Source organism: Anomaloglossus baeobatrachus, chromosome 11 (genome assembly GCF_048569485.1).
Source record: "Anomaloglossus baeobatrachus isolate aAnoBae1 chromosome 11, aAnoBae1.hap1, whole genome shotgun sequence".
NCBI lineage: Eukaryota > Metazoa > Chordata > Amphibia > Anura > Aromobatidae > Anomaloglossus > Anomaloglossus baeobatrachus.
In genome coordinates this window covers 144,291,819-144,297,241 of record NC_134363.1, presented here as the reverse complement: position 1 = coordinate 144,297,241, position 5,423 = coordinate 144,291,819, and positions in this window count along the sequence as shown.

The window sequence follows — 5,423 nt, the reverse complement described above, 5'->3', positions numbered from 1 at the left end:
AGGAAGGAGAGGGAAGGAAGGAAGGAGAGAGGAAGAGAGGGAAGGAAGGAAGGAGAGGGAAGGAAGGAAGGAGAGGGAAGGAAGGAAGGAGAGGGAAGGAAGGAAGGAGAGGGAAGGAAGGAGAGGGAAGGAAGGAGAGGGAAGGAAGGAGAGGGAAGGAAGGAAGGAAGGAGAGGGAAGGAAGGAAGGAAGGGAAGGAAGGAAGGAAGGAGAGGAAGGAAGGAAGGAGGAGGAGAAGGAAGGAAGGAGAGGGAAGGAAGGAAGGAGAGAGAGGAGGGAAGGGAAGAAGGAAGGAAGGAGAGGGAGGAAGGAAGGAAGAGGAAGGAGAGGGAAGGAAGGAGAGGAAGGAAGGAGGAAGGAAGGAAGGAAGGAAGGAGGAGGAAGGAAGGAAGGAAGGAAGGAAGGAAGGAAGGAAGGAAGGAAGGAGAGGAAGGAGAGGAAGGAAGGAAGGAAGGAAGGAAGGAAGGGAAGGAAGGAAGGAGAGGGAAGGAAGGAAAGGAGAGGGAAGGAAAAAAGGAGAGGGAAGGAAGGAAGGAGAGGGAAGGAAGGAAGGAGAGGAAGGGAAGGAAGGAAGGAGAGGGAAGGAAGGAAGGAGAGGGAAGGAAGGAGAGGGAAGGAAGGAAGGAGAGGGAAGGAAGGAAGGAGAGGGAAGGAAGGAAGGAGAGGGAAGGAAGGAAGGAGAGGGAAGGAAAGGAGAGGGAAGGAAGGAAGGAAGGAGAGGGAAGGAAGGAGAGGAAGGAAGGAGAGGAAGGAAGGAGAGGGAAGGAAGGAAGGAGAGGGGAAGGAAGGAAGGAAGGAGAGGGAAGGAAGGAAGGAAGGAAGGCGAGGGAAGGAAGGAAGGAAGGCGAGGGAAGGAAGGAAGGAGGGAGAAGGAAGGAAGGAGAGGGAAGGAAGGAAGGAAGGAAGGAGAAGGAAGGAAGGAAGGAGAGGGAAGGAAGGAAGGAAGGAAGGAGAGGGAAGGAAGGAAGGAAGGAGAGGGAAGGAAGGAAGGAGAGGGAAGGAAGGAAGGAGAGGGAAGGAAGGAAGGAGAGGGAAGGAAGGAGAGGGAAGGAAGGAGAGGAGGAAGGAAGGAAGGAAGGAGAGGGAAGGAAGGAAGGAAGGAGAAGGAAGGAAGGAAGGAGAAGGAAGGAAGGAAGGAAGGAGAGGGAAGGAAGGAAGGGAAGGAGAGGGAAGGAAGGCGAGGGAAGGAAGGGAGAGGGAAGGCGAGGGGAAGGAAGGAAGGAAGGAAGGAAGGGAGAGGGAAGGAAGGAGAAGGAAGGAGGGAGAAGGAAGGAAGGAGAAGGAAGGAAGGAGAGGGAAGGAAGGAGAGGGAAGGAAGGAGAGGGAGAAGGAAGGAAGGAGAGGGAAGGAAGGAAGGAGAGGGAAGGAAGGAAGGAGAGGGAAGGAAGGAAGGAAGGAGAGGGAAGGAAGGAAGGAAGGAGAGGGAAGGAAGGAAGGAAGGAGAGGGAAGGAAGGAGAGGGAAGGAAGGAAGGAAGGAAGGAGAGGAAGGAAGGAAGGAGAGAGAGGGAGGGAAGGAAGGAAGGAAGGAAGGAGAGAGAGGGAAGGAAGGAAGGAGAGGAGGAAGAAGGAAGGAAGGAGAGGGAAGGAAGGAAGGAAGGAGAGGGAAGGAAGGAAGGAGAGGGAAGGAAGGAAGGAGAGGGAAGGAAGGAAGGAAGGAGAGGGAAGGAAGGAAGGAAGGAGAGGGAAGGAAGGAAGGAAGGAGAGGGAAGGAAGGAAGGAAGGAGAGGGAAGGAAGGAAGGAAGGAGAGGGAAGGAAGGAAGGAGGGAGAAGGAAGGAAGGAGAGGGAAGGAAGGAAGGAAGGAAGGAGAGGGAAGGAAGGAAGGAGAGGGAAGGAAGGAAGGAAGGAAGGAGAGGGAAGGAAGGAAGGAGAGGGAAGGAAGGAAGGAGAGGGAAGGAAGGAAGGAGAGGGAAGGAAGGAGAGGGAAGGAAGGAGAGGAAGGAAGGAAGGAAGGAGAGGGAAGGAAGGAAGGAAGGAGAAGGAAGGAAGGAAGGAGAAGGAGAAGGAAGGAAGGAAGGAGAGGGAAGGAAGGAAGGAAGGAGAGGAAGGAAGGAAGGAGAGGGAAGGAAAAAAGGAGAGGGAAGGAAAAAAGGAGAGGGAAGGAAGGAAGGAGAGGGAAGGAAGGAAGGAGAGGGAAGGAAGGAAGGAGAGGGAAGGAAGGAAGGAGAGGGAAGGAAGGAGAGGGAAGGAAGGAAGGAGAGGGAAGGAAGGAAGGAGAGAGGGAAGGAAGGAAGGAAGGAGAGGGAAGGAAGGAAGGAAGGAGAGGGAAGGAAGGAAGGAGAGGAAGGAAGGAAGGAGAGGGAAGGAAGGAAGGAAGGAGAGAGGGAAGGAAGGAAGGAAGGAGAGGGAAGGAAGGAAGGAAGGAGAGGGAAGGAAGGAGAGGGAAGGAAGGAAGGAAGGAAGGAGAGGGAAGGAAGGAAGGAGAGAGAGGGAGGGAAGGAAGGAAGGAAGGAAGGAGAGAGAGGGAAGGAAGGAAGGAGAGGGAAGGAGGAAGGAAGGAAGGAAGGAGAGGAAGGAAGGAAGGAAGGAGAGGGAAGGAAGGAAGGAGAGGGAAGGAAGGAAGGAAGAAGGAAGGAGAGGGAAGGAAGGAAGGAAGGAGAGGGAAGGAAGGAAGGAAGGAAGGAGAGGGAAGGAAGGAAGGAAGGAGAGGGAAGGAAGGAAGGAAGGAGAGGGAAGGAAGGAAGGAAGGAGAGGGAAGGAAGGAAGGAAGGAGAGGGAAGGAAGGAAGGAGAGGGAAGGAAGGAGAGGGAAGAAAGGAAGGAGAGGGAAGGAAGGAAGGAGAGGAAGGAAGGAAGGAAGGAGACAGAGGGAAGGAAGGAAGGAGAGGGAAGGAAGGAAGGAGAAGGAAGGAAGGAAGGAGAGGGAAGGAAGGAGAGAGAGGGAAGGAAGGAAGGAGAGGGAAGGAAGGAAGGAGAGGGAAGGAAGGAGAGGGAAGGAATGAAGGAAGGAAGGAAGGAAGGAGAGGGAAGGAAGGAAGGAAGGAGAGGGAAGGAAGGAAGGAGAGGGAAGGAAGGAAGGAGAGGGAAGGAAGGAAGGAAGGAGAGGGAAGGAAGGAAGGAAGGAGAGGGAAGGAAGGAAGGAAGGAAGGAGAGGGAAGGAAGGAAGGAGAGAGAGGGAAGGAAGGAAGGAAGGAAGGAGAGAGAGGGAAGGAAGAAGGAGAGGGAAGGAAGGAAGGAAGGAGAGGGAAGGAAGGAAGGAAGGAGAGGGAAGGAAGGAAGGAGAGGGAAGGAAGGAAGGAGAGGGAAGGAAGGAAGGAAGGAGAGGGAAGGAAGGAAGGAAGGAGAGGGAAGGAAGGAAGGAAGGAGAGGGAAGGAAGGAAGGAAGGAGAGGGAAGGAAGGAAGGAAGGAGAGGGAAGGAAGGAAGGAAGGAGAGGGAAGGAAGGAAGGAAGGAGAGGGAAGGAAGGAAGGAGAGGGAAGGAAGGAGAGGGAAGAAGGAAGGAGAGGGAAGGAAGGAAGGAGAGGGAAGGAAGGAAGGAAGGAAGGAGACAGAGGGAAGGAAGGAAGGAGAGGGAAGGAAGGAAGGAGAAGGAAGGAAGGAAGGAGAGGGAAGGAAGGAGAGAGAGGGAAGGAAGGAAGGAGAGGGAAGGAAGGAAGGAGAGGGAGGGAGGGAAGGAAGGAAGGAAGGAGAGGGAAGAGAGAGATGGATATATGAATAAATGGACAGATGGATAGATATACACCTGGACAGACAGGCTGCTGTAGAGGCATCCTTCGCGTTGCAGCCCCCAGTTCTACAGCTCTATATATAAGCTCTACCCCGAACATGCAGCAGCCTCAGCCTAATACCTGTTGCTGCGCTGCACTTGGTCGGCTGCCAGGAGCCGGTTACTGTCAGTACGGGGGGGGGGGGGGCTGTGTGTGTGTGTGTGTGTGTGTGCTTGTGTATGTATTTTTGTGGATATATGTGTGTGTGTGTGTGGGGGGGGGGGGGCTCTGCCAGTGTGTGTGTGGGGGGGGGCTTCGTCTGTTTTTCACACATTGCTGGAGGGTGAAGAGCTGCATCATGATGGCAGATGACACTTCCCGGGGACTGACGACTACCCCCCCCCCCCCCCCCTTCAATAAACCACATTATGAGTAACCCTTTCCCTACCACACTGATTTAACCCCTTCCTCTCCTGCATTGTGACAAGTGTCCCCTGCACATCTAATACTGAATGATGCCACCATCCCCTCCCGCAGCCCAGCCCCCCTCCCCGCACGACTGCAGGAGCCATAATGCCATTAACCCATTAGCTGGGAGAGGAGTAAAGCCAGAGCGGATGGTGGAGGGGGGGGGATGCTGACATCCTATTAGGGGACACGGTGTCCCAGACTCGCAGCTTCCATCATTTACAGCACAGGACATTTCCAGCAATGCACATATTGGAGTAATTCTGCAGCCTGTGCCTGGGCATGCTGGGAGTTGTAGTCTTGTAATTACAGGGAAAATAAAAACAATTATGTAATTGTTCCAATCATATAAATATAAAGATGGCTGACAGATCGAGGGAGGAGGTGGGGGGGGGGGCACTTATGGTCAGACACGTCACCGAGCAGCCTGGAGACAAATGTCACCGTTACCCGTAGCAACCAACCAGAAGCCTCCCTTCAATTTTCCAGCCCCATTGAGACTGTAAGAGCTGCTCTCTGATTGGTCGCTCTGGTTTTTTCCAATGTTACTTTGAGACAATTGCACAGGGAGATGTAGCAGAGCTGAGTGCGTCGGAGAGTGCGGATTCTAATGTGCAGCATTTTTCACAGGACTGCATATTATTTTGCATGGGGCTGCTTGTTTATTTCAATGGATTGTGGGGTATTTTGCACAGGACTGCAATATTATTTTGCACGGGGCTGCTTGTTTGTTTTTCCAATGGATTGTGGGGTATTTTGCACAGGACTGCATATTTTGCATGGGGCTGCTTTTTTTTTCAATGGATTGTGGGGTATTTTGCACAAGACTGCTTATTTTGCATGGGGCTGCTTTTTTCAATGTATTGTGGGGTATTTTGCACAGGACTGCAATATTATTTTGCATGGGGCTGTTTGTTTGTTTTTTTTAATGGATTGTGGGGTATTTTGCACAGGACTGCATATTATTTTGCACGGGGCTGAGTTATTTTGCACGGGGCTGAGTTATTTTGAACGGGGCTGCATGCTGTTTGCACAGGGCTGTGAAGGGAGCTCCCGCTGCAGCCGAAGGTCCGGCTCTGCTGCATGCACCGGAGAAGTGCCGCCGTCGCTGTGTGTAGAGGGCACTCACCGCCGGAACATCCCCTCCATGTCCTTGATCTGTTTTCTGCTGAACTCCTTGAACTCCGTGTAGGGGTTGAAGACCCTCATGTGCGGCGGCTCCCGCTCCGCCTCCGCCGGGTCCTCCATCCTCAGGCGCCGGTTCAGCCGGGAGGCCAGCTCGTCCGCAGCCATCGTCTCCGGTCACCGG